At 35.6% G+C, this 23,875-nt stretch overlaps 2 long non-coding RNA genes and 1 pseudogene across 2 annotated transcripts in view; 2 read left to right on the top strand and 1 right to left on the bottom strand.

The window, feature by feature from the left end:
• The window catches only part of LOC140511386 (uncharacterized), a 63,023-nt gene that overhangs the window by 25,458 nt on the left and 13,690 nt on the right, over positions 1-23,875 (top strand). The window lies entirely within an intron of this gene.
• LOC140511384 (uncharacterized) overlaps positions 1-23,875 on the bottom strand; it is a 304,185-nt gene that overhangs the window by 21,926 nt on the left and 258,384 nt on the right. The window lies entirely within an intron of this gene.
• Positions 20,377-21,742, top strand: LOC140511383 (uridine phosphorylase 1 pseudogene; annotated as a pseudogene).

Genomic DNA, 23,875 nt, shown 5'->3' on the forward strand with positions numbered 1-23,875 from the left:
ATCTGGGACCCTCCCTGCTGGGGATTCTGCCCCGAAGGCCTGTTCAAGTCCTGTTCCTTCCCATGCTTTGTGGCCAGGGCTGGGCTCTGCTCTATTCAGCATCCTGAGATAGACCTTTCCTGTGAGTCTTCCAGGTTACCTTTAGCTGGAAATCTCTTTCATTCTATCATTCTGTGGCTTCTGCTGTTCTAAAATTTGTTGAGTCATTTTTTACAGGTATTTTGTGGGCTGTGAGGGAAACGTTAGAGTATATACATCTTTCTAGTCCACCATCTTCTGAATGCTTTTCTCAAAATATAATTGAACCACATTCTCACTTTTTTATATGTCCCATTCTAGTCACTAGAGTTCTCTTATGACGGCCAAATGTTACATTTTTTTTTCCTGCTGTATCACACTGCTGACTCTTCCTGAGTTGACTGTCCAATAAAATCCACAGATTTATTTTACATGAACTACAATTTAGATGTTTCTTTCCACTTTGTTTTGCAGTGGATTATCAGATGGCAAGTGCACAATCTGTTACCAGATGAGTGTTTGGAGACTTTGTAGCTTAGCATGACTTGCTATAACTTCTATTCTGCTTCTACTAGCTCCAAGTACCTATTCTTAGCTTCATACTACATAAGGAGGCATTGGAATAAAGGTTTAGTTCAGGGCCCTCACAGTCTACTACCCTAATTGTTATTTACATAAATTTAATTCTTATTTACACATAAATATTCATACTTACATAAAAACAAGCAAGCAAAGTATCAATGGCAAGTGCAATTTTACAAATAAATACAATATCTACAAATAATGAGAGTTGGATAAAAAGAAAAAAAAAATTGCCTACAACTTCAGGCAAAGTGAAGTAGATTCTGTTCCTGATTTCATCCAATGTAATGAACTGTTTTTGTAGTGTCTAGTCCCTCCAAAAACATAAAAATAAATTTGTAATTTTTTTTTCTGATACTCTTTTCTTCTGATGCCTGTTGCTACTGCTGGCCTCTCACTATTTTTGTAATCTTAATTTGCAACAGAAATTTCCAAAGATGCATAGCTACCCCAAATTCTAAGTTTCCCAATTAATTAATACTCCTGACAGGTGATAGAAAAGAACACATCCCAATACTCAATATTAAGTAAGTAGAAAGTTCAATTTTTCACAGAGAATTAAGCAATTTATGCTTCTTTGGAAGTACAAAAACTAAGTGAACCAGTGTATTTCTCTTATAATGCAGTTTATCCTCAATATTACTGAAATAGTGCATCCACATTTCCATGTCATATTTGATTGCATAAGGAATCTCCTACCTCCCATGAAATTTTTAAAATAAAATAAGCAAAGTTGTAATATATGATGTATGTAATATATTACATATTACATATGTAATATATGTAATTTATGTAAATAACAATTAGGGTAGTAGACTGTGAGGGCCCTGAACTAAACCTTTATTCCAATGCCTCCTTATGTGGTATGAAGCTAAGAATAGGTACTTGGAGCTAGTAGAAGCAGAATAGAACTTGAACTTATTTCCTTTGCGTTTGAAAGTTTAAGAGACAGGAAGCATTCAGTTATGCAACAATCAGTGACGAAGGGACTGGATCTCCTAGCATTTTTTTCTTTTGTCCTATAATTCCTGGTAATCCTGAAAAGTATTCCTTAGGTAAAACTTATATGAAGGCATGAAGAACATCTTTATGTGAGGACAGCAAAAGGAAAATATTACATACAACATTATTATTTTTCTTACTACATTAAGATTGCCTTTCTTTTGAACAACACCGGTTTGGGAAAAGTAGACTAGTCAATTTATGTAGTCTTACCTCATAGCATGCAGAGGTACAAGGGAAAGTAGATATTTCCTTCAAACCCAATAGAAGAATACACACAGAGATGAGGAGGGAAGAAGGGAAAATACTCAAGAATAAACCTAGTAGTTGATATGTAGTTTTCATACCCTCCAACTTTAGGCAATATTTATAATTTAATGTAGCCCCTTAACTTAGCAAAAAACAAAAAATCAGCTTCAGTGAGCCTCTAATAAAAGCCATGCACATAAAAGGTTTTACATATATATCTATACATGTTCATATGTATTTGGAAATTTTAAATTATGCCAAGATAAGATTTTAAAATGCATTTTCTTAACAAAATAGAGTGATGAGATGGATTGGGGTGGGGAGGCAAGATGAAATATGAAAATAATTTTGGTAAACATTAAGAACATAAGTTCTAATGAGAAATCTGTGCTTTAAAGACACTTGTAAAATTTTGAGGATAACCTATAATTCCATTTTTTTAGTTTAAATTCATTTATCAATACTTTTAAAATAAAAGATTAAATACAACTGTGTTGTTACTACTGATTTTTTTCCTATCTATTTATGGTAGTAAGGAGATAGAAAATAATAAAATGTCTGCATGCTAAGCTGATGGAAAATGAGGAAAATGTATTTAGCTAGCTAAATGATGAGCACCATCAGGCAAAATAACTCAACTCCAATTACTTTTATAAAGTAAAATTGGAAGAGTAGCCAAATAGCTTAGTATACATTTTTTAAAAGTTTGCAGAAATTTGGGTGGAAAGGACCTGATATTAGAAGAAGTGGATTATATCAAACAGGGAAAAGTTGTAGATTAGGACCCCTTATTGACCAAGAGGGAAGATTCCAAATCATACAAAATTACAAATCCAAGTTGCTATGCAAATATCACTAATGATGACTTTTATACGGCAAACTTAGGGCAGTTAGGTGACACAGTAGATAAGAGCACCCAGTCCTGGAGTCAGGAACACTTGAGTTCAAATTCATCTTCAGACATTTACTTGCTGTGTGACCCTGGTCAAATCATTTAAGCCTATTTACCTCAGTTTCTTCATCTATAAAATGAGTTGGAGAAGAAAATGACAAATCACTCCAGTATCTCTGCCAAGAAAACTCCTAGAAAAGGGGTCATGAAGAGTCAAACATGACGAAAATGACTAGACTAAACTAAACTAAAATTGGCATCAATTTATGACAGTATTTGCTTTCTTCTACTCTAAGTTTATTAACCTTGAAGACCATGTCTTTGATTGTATGCCTTCTCCTTGAGTTTCTGACTATATTTTGCATCTATGTTGTCAGTTTTTTCTCCTCCTGTGCCATTGAGATATTATATCAACCAGGTCTATTAGGGGACACATGATCTTTTTGCAAACAAACTGAACTCAAAGAAAACTTGGTCTCCAGCACATGCAATGATCTATTCAGTTGTCAAGTGCCTTCTTTTTTCCCCACTGTGATTTTGTCAGCTTCTGTGGAGAATTACAGCTTGCCCCAGCTGCAGCATTGCAGCATCATTCAGCATTCTATAGCTCCATCTTGTGTCATCCAGACATTTCAAATGATTGTTACCCCCTTTGAGCTGAGTAATTACATTCCTGCTCTTTGAAGACATTTGCACAGTGACATGATGAACTTAATGCAAGTGCCCGGACAAATTTTCTAAACAAGTGTTAATAATAGGCAGATGGGAACTTCCACGGCTGTGCAGTGCATGGGGTACCCTCTCACTCAATCGAGCTTGTAAAAAACACATTCTTGCAACACTGTCATAACCTTGGCCAGCTCTCTCCTTTGCTCTCAGTCCATGTGTGACAAGAACAGTCAGCAGTAAATTACACTGGCCAACTGTTTTTGCTAGGGATACAACAACAAAAATTCTTCCTCTTTGAATTCATTTTTCAAGGACTGAACATTTGTGCACCATCTGTAATGTCAAAATATACATTCTTCAGAATTTCCAGTTCCTTTTTAGCTGAATGGAAAGGCATACCTGTCCATGAATTTGAGGTACTGGGATCATTTCTGAATATGTCCAGTGGATAATATAGAACTCATCTGTAGATGGTTTCTATCCTCCTGGATAGAACTAAAAGGAATCTGTAAACTTTAGGCACAATTAGCTATTTACATAGGATTGGTAATAGGGAAGTAGAAGCATTGGTTTCAATCAATAATAAAAGTGGGCAAAGTGACTGACCATAGCTTGGGATTACGTGGTTATGCAGATATAGCCTATCAAATTTTCCTATAATCAGTCAGAAAGTATCTATTATTATCCCAGACAATATGTGGCTAAATGCTGGATATACAAAAATGCAAAAATGAAGAAACCCTATTCTCAAGCAGTTTATCATCTCAATGAATTGTGATATATGACAATATCCAGGAAGATGAGTGGTACCAATATGACCATTTAAGAATCCTTGATTATTCCATTTAGGAATCCTTGATTATTAGAGATGACAAATCATCTAGTTTGTTTTTTCCCCTTTTATGCCAGCTGTTGGGGCTACTATGACCCACATCAGCCCTATCCAGGGGAGGATGGCATAAACAGAAATCACTGTGAAGTACAGGTGGCAAGAGGATTTGGAACCAATGCCATTGGTGTAGTCTATGGTAAAAAGTGGGTTCTGTCATTGTCCAAAGCAGATACAAATGCAGGGCTTTTTGTATTTATTGGGCACTGCCATTAGAGCAGAGGTGGGAAGAAGATGCTGCCTCTCAAATTAGAGGTTAAAATGGGCTGTTCCTGAAACTACAGAGTGCCTTACTCTGTGGGTCTTTCTAAGGAAGAATTGTTGCTTAAGATTCCTCCTTAGCTTATGGAAATTTGGCCAAAATAATATAATGACAGAAGGAAAGAGATTGATTTATGGCTAAGAGATTAGACAAAGACATTTGATATACTATCTCCTCACTTTGCATAAAACTGTGTTTACACTCATTAGAATATTTAAGGTATGTAATTCTGATTTATATATACATATATGCAGATATATGTATGTATACATGTGTGTACATATAATATATGGATGTATCTGTTATAATGGATACCAATACACTTAGAAGATGTTTCAGGAAAAACTAAATTATGGTAATAAGACACAGGATCCAATAGCCCAAGGAAGCTGTAAAATGATTAATATTCTATCAAAAAGAGGGAAGAGGATTGATAAAAGTGTTTAGAATTTACAATAAAGAGGTTGATTTTTTTTTTTCAGAAATGATTGTGGAACAAAGACTCTCCTTGAATCACAAAGCAATAATGGGGAAAGAGGATTAACTTCTGTTACTGTGGTCTATGACATGACTCACCTCCATGAGTGGAATTAAAATGTCCACCAACATTGACACCCGGATGAATTTTTATGTTAACAAAAAGTTAAGCTAGTAACTGAGTTATAGATAGATAGATAGATAAATAGATAGGTAAATAGATAGATAGATAGATAGATAGATAGATAGATAGATGATAGATAGATAGATAGATAGATAGATAGATAGATAGATAGATAGATAGATAGTTATTTCTTCATGGAGATAGAGGAGTTCCTGGTAGCATTCAGAACTAGATCATCACTAGAACTTAAAGAAGAGTAATCCTTGAAGCCTGGATTTAGTAATCAATGTACATTCAGCAAAGAAACAACAGAAACCATGCAATATTCAACTTCAGTTGGTAGAAATTGTAATGTTAATGGGATATAAAATATGCCCCTTCCATTAACAGGTCTTATAAGGAGCCCTGGCACAGAGTCAATTAGGCTCTAAGCCACATGGATTCCCACACCTTCCCACTTAACTGCTAATTTCCAAACTTCTCAGCACTAAGCCAATCAAGTACTGAGTTTTTGAATGGGAGCAGTATATATTTTGCTGCTTGGAGGGAAAGGGGTGGGCAGAGAGAGGAACAGGCTAAGGGAGAAAAACAAGCTGAGGGAGAAACAGGCTGAGGGAAGAACTTGCCTAGCACAACTTGTTCTTGGGGAGACTTGATTGAGAGAAATATCAGCACTCTCTGGATTGGTGATGAGTACTTCACTAATTCTTGCCTTCTGGTATCCTAATAGTGATGTTCCAAATAAATGTTTTAGTTTTGACTTGGAGGAAGACATCTTCCTCCAAGGAAGAAAATTTTGTTTTATTTTGTGAACCAATCATGGAGATATACATGTACATTCATAGCAGCTACTATGGGTATCACGTTGGCATTACAGAAATTTAGGTTCAATCTGATACATAAAAATTATCAGATAATTCAAATTATCCACAAGAAGTTCATTATTCTTTATGAAGTAATAGACACCAAATTTCTCTCTCAGAAATCACATACATGTTGCTGTCCACACTACTCATATATAACACTGATTCATAAACATTTAGGAACATTGTTAATAATGTTTTCATACTAAATGTTCAATCTAAACTTTAAAAATAGAGAGACCTAAATGAAAATCAAAGCCACATAGAAAGAAGACTGGTAACATTCCTACTATCTACCACTAGAGTTTTACTGCAGATACTTTGAATGAAGGCTACAGGGAATGAGTTTATATTCTAATAGAGCTACAAAAGACAATTTTTAAAAATATCCCTGACCAACAGTATATAAAAGAGATGTCAAACACGTATCTCACAGGTTGCAATGTGGGTAGAATGCTGCCCAAACCAGATTAAAACAGAATTGGCATATCTCACCTATATCATAGGATAAAATTTTATATGGTGTCATTTATTAACTTTTGGGTCTCTAGAAATGTATGATTTCCTTTCATTTCCAATAATATCTATGGCTCAGAAGCTAATATAAAACAGGTGCTTCTAAAACACTGGGTAAAATATTGGAATTTCCTATATGCCATTCACATTATATCAGCTGTCTTTGATCAACACACAATCAATATTTCATATAGCCTTTAAAATGTGATGCTTTACAGCCCTGTATAGAAACCAAGGTATCAGAAGAGTAGAGATGTTCCTTCTGCTAAATGGCCAGGCACACTAATTCAACATGGCTATATGACCTATAGCTGTATAAGTATGACATTGGGTCTTCTGAGCTGGGAAAGGGATATTTTATTGTTGACTATTGTAACGATTTTCTGTCAAAGGCAGAAAGGCTTTTATGGCAAAGCCATATAAAAATAAACACCAAGATATTAATTTATTTTTCTATACTTTCTCACATAACATATGTTTTTCAGAAATATAGGCTTATAGATTTAAAACTGAAAGGGACCTTATTGGTCATCTAATCACAGGGAACAAAGATGCTGATTTAGAATCTGAAGGAACTTCAGTAGTCATCTTTTCCACTCCCTCATCTTATAGAGGAGAAAATGAAGGGCCAGAGAAGTTAATGGACTTGTCCAAGAAAAAGTAGCAAGGGGAATAGATAGGATTGAATTCTGGAGCTAACTTGGATACACTCTTTGCAATATGTTTTTTTTTCTTTTTTCTTTCCTTCCTTAACCTCCTTCCTTCCTTCCTTCCTTCCTTCCTTCCTTCCTTCCTTCCTTCCTTCCTTCCTTCCTTCCTTCCTTCTTTCCTTCCTTCCTTCTTTCCTTCCTTCCTTCCTATATATCAATCTTTCTCAATATGAATTTAGAGGGGATTAGAATTTACTTTTTTAATTATCTTATGAGATTATTTTGTTTTTAGTTGTTGCTGTCTCTACCTTTCCAAATAAATCCTCAGATTAGATGAGTGCTGTTCAGTTTTATCTTTAGATGTCTTATCTTGTATTGTAAGATGTCTCAAATTCTCTTTGAAGAAAAACAAAAAGGTACAAATCTTAAATAAATGTCCCCAGATTAAAATTCATTAATTATTTTCATTAATAATTAGACTTTTCTCTGAATTATAATGGATGATAAGTGTTTTATCATTGATATGAGTACAGCAAAATGCACTGAGAGACTGTCAGTCTTAAAATTAATGACAGTTAACAATATTCTTTTGGAAGTAGTTAACAATTAATCAACTGAAACACATCAATAATTAAAAGGAAAGAAATAAAGAAGCCACCTTTTTGCCAGAATATCTTTGTAAAGAGTCACTTTGAATTATTTTAGCTTGTGGCCATAATTCATTGTGAAATAACTTTTATTATTTTATTTCATAACAATGGAGACATAGCTTTATACAGGAGAAAGGATACATCAGACACACCATTCATTCCCACCTATGTGGATCTTTCTGGAACCTTAAACTCAGCATACTATGTCAGCCTAACACAATATGTTACTTTCTCTCTAACTTCCCTATTCTTGTTTAGAAAAACAGTTTTCTCCAAATCACCCAGACTTGAACCCTGAGAACCATTTTTGGTTCTTCACTCTCCATCATCTATATTCAATCAGTTGCCCCAGTTCTAGCCTATTTTTCCCTTCATGACATCTCTCCATATGTCCTTTCTCTAAATGTGTATTTATTTCAAACATTCTCCCTTTCTTGCCTGAATAATTATAAACATTTACTAATGTTTATATATACATCAAGGCTCTAACCTCTGACCTTCAGCCAAATAATCCTTGAAAGGCACAAATGATACCACCTCATTCTCCTCTTCCAAAATCCGCAGTGACTCTCTGTTGACTGAAAGAATTCAAACTCCTCATCATTCCATTTAAAACATTCAAAGTCCTCTGTGATCTGCTCCAACCTACTTTTCCAGTCTTTCTTTTAATATTATTTCCAGATTTTACAAAGAATTACTACTAGAGAAAACAACAAGCTATCTCCTTTTCTTTCTCTTGATATCACAGTTAGACTTCTCCAAACTATTCTCCAAAATCAGCAAACCTTTTCCCACATCTGTTCATCTGAAATTAGAGCATCTTGCCTTCATGGTCAAAGCCTTCCAGAACTTGGCTTCAATTTAACTTTCTAATATTATTTTCCACTATTCCTACTTCATGTACTTCTAGCTAAGCAATTCTCTATGTTATTTCCAAATCATGCCCTTTCATTTCATCCCTCCATTTGCTTGCTCTTGCAGTTTTATTATGTGTGCCCAGAACATGCTTCCTTCATGTTCTGTCTATCCCATTTCAACATCTGATTTAAACACAACTTTCTCCATGAGGTCTTTGTTCATATCTTTTCTTCTGAACTTGAAAAATGGTTTGTTGAAGTTTTCACTTATTTTATTACCTTATTTTGTGCGATTTATCTTCTTTATTACACTATAAGCTTTGTGAGTATGGGGATTGATTGATTCTTATTTGTAGCTACTTCCAAAATAATGTAGTGTCCTTCATATAGACACTAAGTAGGTTTTGGAATGAATGATCATGATCATAGATTGCTCTATGAAGAAAAGGAACTTTTTTCAGTCACTATCCCTCTCTAATTTTACTGTTTTCTAATCTTGTATTAAATTTAGATGGTCACTTTCATTCATTTTGTGGTGACATTGATATTACTAATTTAATCTGATTTTTCTTTTCTGGGTTTACAGGAGGAAAAGAGTGCAATTGATGGAAGCATAGGGTGGAGGAGGAATTCCTCTGAACTCCTCCTCATTTTTCCACTCAAGCCAGGTTTATTTTCAGACCAAGATTAGAATTGCTTTACTATTAACTGGTAGCATTCAAAAAGTCACTTAGGATCCTATGAGAAAAGGCACATATTGTCAGTTCCACACACTGGAGAATCCAGGGCCATGTGCCCTGCTGGCCCCAGCTGTTCTCATGCTTCTTTGATGAGGCTCTGCCCTGAGGGGGATGACTCTACTTAGCACCCCTACAAAGTAGGATTGTGAAATTGCCTTACATTCTCCCTTCTTTTCCTCCTATATATTAATGATGGTTTTCCTCAATGGATTTGCCTGAGTATAATCTCTATCTCGGTGTTTTTAATGTTTATGATACTTTGAGTCACTCAGGAAACATACCTGCCTACAAACAGCATTCTAATCCACACGATATTTTGCTTGTGGTCTGTTATGCAGCAGCAGAAGCCTATAAAAACAGGGTAATTCTTTATTTGTAATTATGGGTTTAGAGTTTGAACTATCTCATTTTACTGCAGAGGAAACTGAGGACCAGGGAACTTTAATGACCCAAACAAAATCTCACACATAAAAAATGGCAGAGATAGGATTAGAATATAGGCCTACCAATTCCAAAGTCAATGCCCTTTTAATCCTGCTATACTAATCCAGTATACAAATTGATTTTCACTATATACTATGAACAAAGCCTGATGCCCTGAGCTAGTTTGTATAAATTTGGCATTATTGTGAAAATTAAATAATATTTTGCATGTAAAATGCTTGGAAATTGTAAGTTTTATATAAGAGTGAATCATCAAACTGATAGTCCACACTTCACATTGTTGAATTGCATGGATGTGGATGGGTTATTTATTTTTTCCCTTGAAGCAGTCTCTTATTTAATCTGAGATTTTGCTGGGAATCACTGAAGGACCAATAGTGCCACAGCCAAAATCTACTTGGGTCACTGGAAGAGTTTGTCTGAGCAAGACGCAACTTTGATTTAATGCTAGAGTATCCTAAGCAGCTACAGAATACCTCTCATAAGTTACATCTCCCAGGGATACTTTTCAAACCCCAAAGTTTGACACAAATCTTCACTTATAAGAACCACATGGCCTTACCTTAATAGGAAGATGAGATGGCTTTTAAGCATTTGTAGCATGGATGTGATTCTTGCCAGCCAATGTTCTTCTCCAGTTAGAATTAATTTGAACTAATCTGTTACTTTAATATACGTATATATATATATATATATGTATATATATATACATATATATATACATATATATGTAGAGAGATAGAGAGATAGATAGATAGATAGACAGAAAGATATGTGTGTGCCTAATGTTTTACCTTTGGAGGTATAAAATTTAATTATGTTTTTTCAGTTTCTACAAGAACATGTATCCTCATGGGCTATAAAGTTTTTTTTTTCAGCTAAAGAACAGCTGAACCATTTTTTTTCTTAAAAGAAAAGGCAGTCTCTGATTTATTTTATTTTATTTTCTATGAAAAATAGCATTTTCTTTCACAGATTGAAGTCAAATCTTTATTCCTTTTGGACACTTCAGATTTCCTGCTGTTTTTAAAATGAAATTGGAGCAATAAGCTTAAATAAAACACTTTCTTTTTCCTATCAGTTATATCCTATGGACTTTTCCTTATCCACAACTTTAAGAAGAGTCTTTTAACTATGTGTTTGGCAGTAAATACTGTGTACAAGAATCTGCATTTAATTTTGTCACCTCTTTAAAATTGAATTTCAACATTCTTTTAAAAAAATTAGGATGGTATCCATTAGCCTCCAACATAGAGATATGAAATACTGATTTAATTAAATAATTTACACATTTCTGACTAAGACTCCTTAGAGTAATTTAATTAGTGTAATTTAATTTGAAATTCTCATGGAGAACTGTACAAGGACACAGTTTACTAAAATGCATCTAAGAAATTTAACCTTTTTTCAGTAAGTTCCAACCATTCAAATATAAGATGATGCTAAAAAATGTAAAGAGCTTTATAAGGATACTTATTTAGAAAATAGGCTTAACTTAGATAAAAATGGAACTTGGTCTAACATAAAATCAAAACATTATGCTTGAAAATATGAAGTTTTTAGGAGATGATGAATTTTTAGGATTATCCCTCTTGCTTTTCTCATATTGAAGGGTTTTGTATATGTGTGCAAGAAGATTGTTGCAATGTGTAAGACATTTAATCTTTACAGAGAAAAATAATTATAGACTGCTATTGAAATTTCTCCTATACCAAGATTTTTTTTTTTTATGTAGCCAAGTCTAATAGTTAAAGAATAAAGGAGGGAAGAGGGAAGTAAGTCAGGAGATTTATTAAAATCCAAGTAAGAAGCAGTATATTTTATTTAATTTTGAACTGATTTTTATTGGTCCTGGCTCTTTAGACTATGGAGACCTAGCCTTAAATTACATGAGAAAATGGCTCAAAACAAACTTCAGTTGTAAACTTGAGTTTTATGATTTGATCAATGGATAGTTGTATGGTAATTGGTCAAATAGAATGCAGTAATCTAAATTAACCATTGAGAAAGCCTCAAAAATATCAGGAGTCAATTCAATTCAGTATGTATTTATTAAGAAACTATTATAGACACTACATTAAGTTAGCCTCTGGAATAAATGTTTCTTCCTTCAATAAGTTCACATTTTATTGGGTCTGCTGAACACTGACTCCAAATTCTTTCATTCATATATATACACACATACATATAAACATACATACACATACATACATTTTATATATATGTATATATACATATATATATATATATATATATATATATATATATATATATATATATATATATATATATATATATATATATATATATATAACATGTATACACACACACAAATAACCATGAAACATGAACATTTGCCATGAATCAGAGAATCACACTCATGGAAGGGGTGTCAGAGACCAACCAGTACATCCTGTGCCTGACCAGAAATTCTTTCAATAACATTACTATGAAGTAAATATCCAGCCTTTATTTGAAAATAAACAGTGAGAGGGAGCCCTCAACTTCTCAAGACACCCTGTTTCATTCTGAGATTGTTGTATCCATATTCCTTATACTGAGTTTAAGCCTTTCCTCAAAGGTGTCCTTTGATAGGAAACCTACCATTGCCAAAGTAGCACATTCCACTTTGGGACAGTAATCATCAGTATGAAGCTATTCCTAATATCAAACTAAAATTTGGCAAATTTCTACTTTCTTAAAATTTCCTTCTTTAGAATATTTTTCCTCCTGGTTGTCTCATTTTATTACATTTTAATCCCTCAGAGCCCACATATCCATTTGAGTCCTTTCAAGATTGTTCTCTCCAGATTCAGTTGTACATCAAATCATATCTGTTTTTTTTTCCTCCTTCTTTCTCAGGGTTCACAACATTTTTACTGTAGAAAAATAGCTCTTCCATGTTTGCCAGAATCACATCCAAAATTCACAGTTCTCCACAAAATTCCTTACACTTTTTGAAAAATGAAAGTATTAATATAGTGAATCAAGGATGTATCAGCTTCTTTCCTTTGGTCAGAGTGAGGGCTCTGATAGATTTCTGGATAGTGTTTGACATCCTTCATCACTATATATCATGGACTTGTGTAAAGTTGGTAATTGGTTTATCAAATTTTATTTGATATTATTCTGCATTGAAACTCTCCATCTTCTCTTTCCCGTTACCCAAATGCTTTCCACTGTGCATCTTCTCTATTTCCACTGTATTTTACTCTTCAGATTTCCTCACTGCATATATCCATCCTTAAAAAAAATAGATCTCTCCTCCATTGCTTTCTTTACATTTTTCATATAAAAGACATATTTCCAGAGCCATATTTTAGTCAAAATTATCATTCATTGTGAAACAGAATTTACCCAACCATGCATTGAAACAAATAAAGGGCAATTTTAGCTAAATTGTTAAGAAATCACACTTTTATAAGGGCATGACCTTGAAAACTATAGGAAAAAAACAAGTAATTTTATTTTGAAGTGGTGTTGCATTCAACACAGGCTGTGAGAAGGGACAATGAATTATTTATAGAAATAGATGATTCTGGGGGTGGAACCAAGATGGTGGAGTAGAAGGACACACCTGTAGAAGCCCCCTCTCCCACACAGACAATACAATACCTGTAAAAATGACTCAACAAATTCTAGAGCAGCAGAAGCTACAAAATGAGAGAGTGAAAGAGATTTCCAGCCCAAGACACCCTGGAAGGCTGACAGGAAAGCTATATCACACCGGGCACAGAGCAGAGCACAGCCACATGGCTAGGCACAGACAGGACCAGAGCAGGCTTCAGGGGGTGGAATCCTCAGCAGCAGCTGAGGTTCCCAGATTGCTCAATCCACAAACACCAGAGAAAGCTTCAAAGGTGAGTGAGAAAGCTATTTTACATGGGAGAGAAGGTAACGGGGAGCAGCAGCATCCATTTTTGGAGCCCTCTGCTTAAAAATCATGCAGTTGATCTGGGTCTCAGCCCTAAGAAGCTCTCTTGGGTTCAGGAAGAGTGCTGGCAGTGGAGCTGGGGGTAACTCTGAAAAGGGAATCCTACTAGCAGATCCTGGACAGAACAGAGTGCTTGTGGTGGCTCCCAAACCAGAAGGCAGGTCAGGAGAGGAGTAAATTCCTCTCCCTTGGTTGTGCTACCTTGGAGGAACTGAGAACTTACAGGTGCTCAGTGTATACCTTCCTCTTGACAAAGGACTCAAAATTCAAGTAATTGGCAGGGAAAGTGCCCAGAAAAGGGGAAAAGTAAGACTATGAAAGGTTACTTTCTTGGTGAAAAGGTATTTTCTTCCATCCTTTCAGAGCAAAATGCATACTATCAGAGGAAGACCTAAAAGTCAAGGCTTCTGCATCCAAAACCTTGAAAATAAATATGCGATGGTCTCAGGCCATGGAAGAGCTCAAAAAGGATTTTGAAAACCAAGTAAGAGAGGTGGAGGAAAAATTGGGAAGAGAAATGAGAGTGATGGAAGAAAATCATGAAAAGTGAAGCAATAGCTTGCTAAAAGAGACCCAAAACAATGCTGAAGAAAATAATACCTTTAAAAATAGGCTAACTGAATTGGCAAAAGAGGTCCAAAAAGCCACTAAGGAGAAGAATGCTTTAAAAAGCAGAATTAGTCAAATCAAAAAGGCTCACTGAAGAAAATAGTTCTTTAAAAATTAGAATGGAGCAGATGGAAGCTAATGACTTTATGAGAAACCAAGGAATTATGAAAGAAAATGAAAAGAATGAAAAAAACAGAAGAGAATGTTAAATATCTCGTTAGAAAAACAACTGACCTGGAAAATAGATCCAGGAGAGACAATTTAAAAATTTTGGGGCTACCTGAAAGCCAACATCAAAAAAGAAAGAGCCTAGACATCATCTTTTGTGAAATTATTAAGGAAAACTACCCTGATATTCTAGAACCAGAGGATCAAATAGATATTGAAAGAATCCACCAATCGCCTCCTGAAAGAGATCCAAAAAGAGATACTCCTTGGAATGTTGTAGCCAAATTTCAGAGTTCCCAGTTCAAGGAGAAAATATTTCAAGCAGCTAGAAAGAAACAATTTGAGAATTGTGGAAATATAATTGGGATAACACAAGATCTAGCAGCTTGTACATTAAGGGATGAAAGGGCTTTGAATATGACATTACAGAAGTCAAAGGAACTAGGATTAAAACCATGAATCACCTACCCAGCAATACTAAGTATGGTACTTCAGAGGAAAAAATGGTCATATCATGACTTAAAATTAATTATTTAAGTTTTATTATTTAACTTATTTCCTTTTTCATAGTAATCTAAATTTGTTCTTGGACCTCACTATGACTCAATCTCTTCACCTCTGAGTTCTTTACTAGGTTATGTCCTTTGTACTGGCTACAATTTCATCCCTTTCTAATCTAAACTGCTTGGTGGAACTGGCCAACTAAACTCTTTCTTCTACACTTGAATCTCTAGCTCCTATGACCTAAAGACAATCATTCCCAAGTGCTAATCTTGGATGATTCCCACCATTTGGTCATATGCTACTGAATGAAGCAGGAGAAAGTCACAATACTCTTCTGACTAGGTTCATGAAATATTTATATTAACCCAATCTCAAGTGGGCCTTCACTGAAGCGTCTCTCTCTCTCCCTCCCTCTCTCTCTCTCTCTCTCTCTCTCTCTCTCTCTCTCTCTCTCTCTCTCTCTCTCTTTTATTTTTGATATCTACCCACTAGACCCAGGTGACTCTGATGGACGAAGTGAAGCTGGTGACTTAGCATAGCCCTCTCTCACTCAAATCAAAGTCAATTGCATGTCATGTCATAATCACCTTGATGTCATGGTTCTCTTAGCGAACAAAGGACCAATCACACACAATCTTTTTAACACACACACACACACACACACACACACACACACCATAATTCATTCACTTTCCAATCTGTGTGCACCTATTAAAGTGTTTTCATTCTTCCTTTGGGCTCCCATAATATCCATTTACAATTTTCCCCCTAAGATGAAGCCATTCAATGAGAGCTCCTTCTTCTTCTCATTTCACATCATTTCATTATGTTCTATACAAAGCTCTCATTCACCCATATCTCATGAAAAGGTGGCCCTTCTCCTTTGCAAAGTAAGCCCCTCTATATGCAACCTTGACTCCAACTCATCCTATCTTTTCCATCAAATTGTTTGCTCTATCATCCCTATTCTCTCTTCAATCTCTCTACTAGTTTCTTCTGTAACCTAACAAAGCATTTATTTCCTCTCCACCCTTCAAAAATTTTAGTTTGCTCCCACCATCCCTCTAAGATCAATTCTTATATTTCTTCTCCCCTTCTTTAGTAAACTATTTGACCAGCCCTCCTGACCTATGTCTTCCCACTAGACTGATGATTCCGGAGGAGAGAGTGGGGCTAATGACTTTGCACAGCTCTGCCTCACACAAAATCAAATTCACTTACAGATCAAGACATCCTCCTAATATCATTGGTTCTCTTAGAGAACGAGGGATGAATAACAACGACAAATATTTGAGAACACCTTTCATATACACTTCCCCGTCTCCTTTCCTTTTCTCTCCCTTGATTTTAAACCTTCTGTAATCTGACTTCATTATTTACCTGAATCTGCTCTCTCCAGTCATCAAAGGTTTCTTAACTGTCCAATTTAATTGCCTGTTCTCAATCCTCATTCTTTGTGACCTCTCTGCAGCCTTTGCTCCTCTTAATCCCCCTTCTCCTGAATGATCTTTCATCTCTAGTTGCTATTATTGATGATGACATTACTTTTTGCTGGTTCTGTTCCTACCTGAGTATTCCATTTTAAGTTTCCTTTGAAGAAGCATCATCTATATCCAAATCCTAACTGTGATTGTACACCAAAGATCTCAGCTGGTCCCTCTTCTCTTTTGGTAGTTAATTAGTTAACTCTTTTAGTTAATTTGTTAATTCTTATAAGTTCATTTGTCATCTCTATACAGTTGATACCCAGATCTCTATATCCTGTTTCAACATCTTTTCTGGGCTCTAGTGCTCCATCATCAACTGCCTTTTAGACATCTTTGACTAAATGTCCCACAAGTTTTAAACCAAACATGTCCAAAACAGACCTCATTATTTTTCCCACCAAACTCTCTGCTTTCAAGATGACATTGCAATCTCTGAAATATCTAACATATAATTAATAAGTTTTGTTTCATCTTATACCTTTCCCTTTATCACTTCTTTACAGTAATAGCTATGTTTTGCTTTGTTTTGTTTTCTGACCCCCAACCACAAACTCAGTGGTTAAGGTAGAAACATGAGAATATACCTTATATTTTCTCCATTGACAAATTGACAATCTTACCTTTACCACCATTACTTCATACTTCCCTCTTCCTCTATACTTTTGAAACAACCCTCTTCTTCATGGTTACCATGAATTCCATTCCTTTCATGAACCTCAGTTCCTAGGCTATCATCTCAATACTAGCTGTTCCCCCCTATAATTTCCGTAATTTGATTGCTTAGTGAATATATTCAACTCTGCATTATTCCTCTAACTACTGACCTCATCATTAAACTAAAATTAGCCTTTTCAAAGTTACCAATAATCTTTTAATCATCAAATCTAATGCCCTTTTTTCAATCCACATCATTTTCCCTGAATATCCTCTCCTCATATTTCTGTGACTGCTCTCTCTTCGTTCTCTCCTGTATATATGACTACATGTTTTGTTTTGTTTTTTCAGTCTGACTAAATCCTCATCTGTGCCAACCCCACTAAATGTGAATGTCCTCCAGGTCTCTATGCTGGAGCATCACCCCTTTTACCTTTATGAATGACATCTTACTTGGTGAAGCCATGACTTCCAATGAATACAACTGTCCTATCTCTACATAGACATTTTCTATTCCTATACATCTAGTCCCAATCTCACTACTGAGCTCTAATCTTAAATAAGCAGATATGTGGATGTTCTCTAGGCAACTCAAACTCAACATCTACAAAACAGAAGTCATAATCTTTCACCCAAACCCTCTCTTCTTTTGAACTTACTGTTACAGATACCATCACACTTTTATGTCATCTTCAGCTTCTCATTCTAAATCACTCCCAAATATCTTATCTTGGACTATTGTAATAACCTTCTAAATAAATTTCATTCCTCAAAGTTGCAAAATAATTTTCCTGAGGTATGGTCTGACTATGTCACAGACTCCTCCCCCACACTCAATAAACTTTGCTGATTCTATTTACTCCAAGATCAAATATAAAGTCTTCCATTGACATTTAAAGTTCTTCATAAACTTCCTAATTTTCCATTCTTCTTACACATAACTCTACCATCATTCAATCTATGCTTAACCACTTTTGTCTACTTGTTCTTATATAGGACATTCCTTCTATCTCCATGTCATTATACTGGAGGAATGGAATGTTTTCCCTCCTCAGCTCTACCTCTTAATTTTCTTACTTCCAAGCAATTAACTAAGACTATAAGCTGTAGAACAGTTATTAGTTACTGATATGCAATGGTGGAATAGATTTCCTCTCCCATACTTCCCTACATGAATGATATCATAGGTCTGCAAACTCTCCCTCATTCCTACATTGCATTTTCATTCTTAACTCCCTCCTCCCTGACACACAAGCATACTTGGTGTAAGTAAAGCATATCGTATTACAGTTTTCCACAGAAGAATTAAATTTTAAGTTGCTACTTATCCTAAGAAGGATTTGACTTATGGTTTGTTAAACGTTCTGATGGCACAGTTGTTTCTACTTTTCATTTACCACTTCAATGTAATGGGAAACTTCATTTTTTCCTTTCCTTTTTTTTTTTTAGTTGCTTGAGGTTGTTAAATGCAATGTTCTTTTTACTAATCACATTGCATTCATATCTTGAGAAATAAATGTTCTTATTTTCTGGATCTCTTAGTCTCTGTTTTATACTTGAAATCAGAGTGTGGCAAATCTTTCAGGTTATTTTCTTGGAAGTTATGGGCTTTTCATGTAAAATATCTATTAAGAAAACTTACAAAAGAAATCAAAATCTCTGGCATTTCAACCACATCCATTTTCCTTTTGAAAGTTGAAGAAGATTCACTAAATGTTCAGAAACCTCGTTACTGAGCTTGCCAATAGAGGAAAATTGATTCACTTTTCTATTCAGTGGCTCCCAAAGGTGATTCATATTCAGAACAGCAGAGGAAGAATATGCTTTGATAACCTATGAAACACATTTTTGACTTTTCATAGAGGTCACAGGAGCACAGATATAGGAAGTAACCTCTATGGCTATCTAATCATTTAGTCTAATTCCCACACTTTATATATGATGCAGTGAGCCCAGAGATATTAAGTATTTTGCCAAAGGTCACACATAGAAATCTTTCCTGTGAGGAAAGATTTGAAACCAGGTCACCTGTTTCCAAAACCAATGTTCTTTTTTACGACAGCACTTTTTAATCCTATGGATATGTAAGAGTAAAAGCATCCCATGCTTCAGTGGAATGGCTTGCATTAAGGGAATATGCCTACGTTGTTTTGAGGACATGATGCTGCCCTGAAGTGGACAAGCATGGCTGTAATTATGAATATGTTGGGATTTGAGGAGCGGAAGCTTGAAAGAGAAAGGCCCAGATGTAAGCAATCCGCACTGGGCCATCTTTTGTGCTTAACCATTCTCTTTCTCTCAGAGACAATTCCTCACTCTTTGACACGTTAAGCCTTCCTTTCAATTGTGCTCTTGATCCCATCTCAGTTTCACCTGGAACCTCCTTCTCATTTGTAATCAAGCGAATCCTTCTTGCTCTCTAATGTCTTCATGGAACTCATTAGGATGGTATGGATGTAATCATCAATATTCCACACCTATTTCTACTACACTAAGTCCTGAATGATGTAAGACACCTTCATTTTCTCTTCTTAGTATGCATTTTTCCTGCAATCTTTTCCTGACTGCTGATTTCTAAGTGGGGCATATCAATGAAGCATGTTAGATTTAAGTCCACACCTGTGACAGAGTAACTCTGCCTTTAAAGTGAGCTGAGTTCCTATGTCTGATGTGAAATATTTTCCTCACAATGGAGTATAGAGATCTTTCTTGATTTACAGGAAAATAGAAGGGAAGGGGATAGAAGGGAGGGAAAATTTGGGGAAGGGGTAATCAGAATGCACGCTGTCTTGGAGTGGGGGAGAGGGCAGAGATGGGGTGAAAATTTGAACCTCAAAATCTGGTGGAAGTGAAAATCGAAAACTAAAAATAAATTAATAAAATAAAATGTTGTCCTTAGTAATTGTCCCTTCCTGAAAGATATACTTTTATTCTTCTAATTAGCTATTGAATTAATGTTTGGTGTTCAAACAATATAAATATTTAAATGATTATTATTAAAAATTTAAAAGATGTTTTCATGACTAAATTTCTTTATTAACATGGTTGATTCAGTAGGATCATAAGCTATATAAATAAAAATGTAGATATATCCTAAATGAAATAGTAAATAAATTTACCAAAAAAGTAAATTCTCTCTCTAATATAAACATATTTTTGTGGCCTGCTATTCCAGAATATGCAGTAAAAGAACAACAATGACTAATGTCCCAAAGTGATGCAATTAAGGTATATTATGACTATGAATTAGGACATCAACCCTGGATGATGGGGCAAGGACGGCTCTGAGTCAATCAATCCATCAATACAGTAGAGTTGAATCCAGAATGATGTCAAACACGTAAGGCCATGTCTACAAAACACAAGGTTAGCGACTAGGATCAGCAGCCCACCCAGCGCACGCAGCTCAGAGTCCAATTGCTGCTAAAGAATGACAACTCAGGAAAAGAAATCTGGAAATTGGCAGTGTTCAGGTGAATACTCAATTCGCCTTTCAAACCCAAATATCTCAGAAATGAAGGAAGATATTCTTTACCATTTCAATCTTGGAACTAAAACCCATGATTTACAGGCCATGTTTGGAGATGTAAAGTTTGTATGTGTTGGAGGAAGTCCTGCCCGGATGAAAGCTTTCATTACCTACATTGGTGAAGAGTTGGGACTTTCACAACCTGGCATGGACCATCCTAACATTTGTGAAGGAACTGACCGCTATGCCATGTATAAGATTGGACCTGTGTTATCAGTTAGTCATGGTATGGGAGTTCCTTCTATTGGAATCATGTTACATGAACTCATCAAGTTACTGTATCATGCCAAGTGTTCGGATGTTGTTGTCATTCACATTGGCACGAGTGGTGGAATAGGTCTGGAGCCTGGTTCAGTGGTGGTAACTAGAAAAGCTACGGATTCTTGCTTCAAACCTGAATTTGAACAGATTGTATTGGGGAAACGCATAGTGCGAAATACAGAACTCAGTGATGACCTAAATCAAGAATTAATGGCATGTGCCAAGGAGATGAATGAGTTTAATACTGTTATGGGGGACACCATGTGTACCTTAGATTTCTATGAAGGTCAAGCTCGGCTGGATGGTGCTTTCTGCTCATATACCGACAAGGATAGGCAAGAATATTTACAGGCGGCCTATGATGCAGGAATCAGAAACATTGAGATGGAGTCTTCTATCTTTGCAGCCATGTGTGGTGCTAGTGGCATCAAAGCCGCTGTCATGTGTGTCACTCTTTTAAATCGTCTCCATGAAGATCAGATTAACAGCTCTCATGAGGTCCTTGCTGAGTATCAAAAGAGACCCCAGAAGTTAGTAGGATACTTCATCAAGAAACGTCTGGGAGGGAAAGCATGAAAATGTTGGGGTTTTTTAATAATTTAAGAAAACACTGTGATTGTTTGCTATTAAAATATATCCTAGTTGTATTATTTCTGACATTTTGTAAATCAAATATCAAATGAAAGTGACTTGTTCTTATTTAAAAAAAAAAAAACACAAGGTTAGCTCCAGCTCAAAATGTTACATGATTGTTTATCCAAACTATCTTTATACAACCTTGCTATTGAAAGGTTTTCTTTCTATCTTCCATTTCTGTCTTCTGTTTCTATCTTTCTATTTCTATCTTCACTGATACACATCTGTCAATACTTCAATGGTTCTATAATAAAATCAGTCTATTCCCTTTACTTTTATAGAGATGGACAAGGGAGGCATCCTTGAACTCCTGGGGGAATAACCACTTCTTGCCATATAACCTAGGAAATTTCAATCAGCTTTTATAGGAGCAATGGTCCCCCTACCTTTAAATCTCAGCTAGAATAGAATCAGCTCCAGGTGCTTGGCCAAATAAAAGTAGCCTAATGATCCTCAAAACCTCTTCTTCAGTTGCAAGTTCAGCTAAGGAGGGATTGACTTCAACCTGAGGTAAGCAGTCAATGGCCTCAGCATTGATTGATAATGGTCTGTTGAGAACACTATGGAAATGTTCAGCCCATCTCTCTAGAATCATGTTTTTATCACTAATCAATGTGGCTTCATCAGCACTGAGTAGTTGTGACGCACCATAGGATTTTGGTCCATAAATAGCTTTCAAGGAATCATAAAAGCTCTTTGAATTGCTACTATCAGCATAAAACTGAATTTCATCTACCTTCTTACTGAGTCAGGAATTCAGCTTGTGAAACACGGACAGTCTACTAGTACCATGCTAGGAAACTGAATCACTTCCATTCGAACTGTCTTAGGAAGATTCTGAGGATCACCTGGCAGGATAAGGTACCAGACACTGAAGTCCTTGCTCAAGTTGAACTGCCAAGTATTCAAACTATACTTCAGAGAGCACAACTCTAATGGGCTGGCTATGTTGTTTGAATGTTAAATGTACACTTGCCAAAAAGATAATTTTATGGAGGACTCACATGGGACAGGTGGTCACATGGTGGTCAGAAGAAGTGATACAAGGACACTCTCAAGATCTCTCTCATGAACTTTGGATTTGACTGTGCAACATGAGAGACACTGACACAGGACCACTCAGCATGGCATGCCCACATCAGAAAGGCTGCTGTGCTCTTTGAGCAAAGCAGAATTGAGATAGCACAAAGTAAACGTAGGATGCTCAAATTTGGGATATCCACTCCAAATATTCACATAGACTACCTGTGCCCAACCTGTAGTAGAGCATTCCGAGGTCATAGTGATCTGATCAGCCACAGTCAGACACACTGAAATTTCATTTTATCATGATGATGTCATTTTGGTCTTCTTTGAAGATGAAGGACAACAGAGGAAGAAGGAAGGAAGGAACTAAAATAAAAGTAGGCATTACCTTCATCAGTACAGTTTGCAAGCAAACAATCCCTTCTGATCCAGAACATTTAACAAAATCCTCCATAGCACCATCTCAGAGAATCTATTCAAAGTACTGGAAGTCTTTATATGTTCCATGGGTATCAGCACAGATTTTGAGCATTTTTTACTCCTGCTGCATGTTTGTCCTACCACTTTTTCCAATCATGTTTCTTGGATAATATCTCTGATGTTTGGATGGTATTTCTAATACCACTTGGGTTTAGGACAGAATAGCCAACAAACATATATCAACACATGAATGATATGCATGATTCATCCATTCAAATTATTATGTAAGCATGAAGTCTATTTCCTTTGAGTAATTATCTGTCTTAATGGATAAATAATGGATTTTCAAATGCAGTTTTTCCTTTAAATTTTGCTAGCATTAATTCCAGTAGATCAAGCAGTTTTGTGTTCAAATTCTGTGTTCAAGAATGCTGTGGTAAAAACTGTTCAGAGGTGGGGTTTCCCACAATTCCCACCATTTCCTCAAATTTTCCTAATCTTCTAGGGAAGAAAAAGTAGTAATAACAAGATTATGAGTCATATATTAATTTATACAAGTAACGTGATTAAACATGGAAGCCAAGCATAATATTTAGATTTCTTTTCACCTGTATTTCACTTTCATTTGTATTTACTAATAGTACTTGTCTCTGAAAGTGAATTGTTAAATTTAACCACTTGGTGTCTTGGAGTGTGCAGTATCTATTTTTAGGGGGGATGGGGGAGAAAGTCTATGAATTCTTTCAGTTAGCATTTCATTTAC

Source organism: Notamacropus eugenii, chromosome 6 (assembly GCF_028372415.1).
Source record: "Notamacropus eugenii isolate mMacEug1 chromosome 6, mMacEug1.pri_v2, whole genome shotgun sequence".
Lineage (NCBI taxonomy): Eukaryota > Metazoa > Chordata > Mammalia > Diprotodontia > Macropodidae > Notamacropus > Notamacropus eugenii.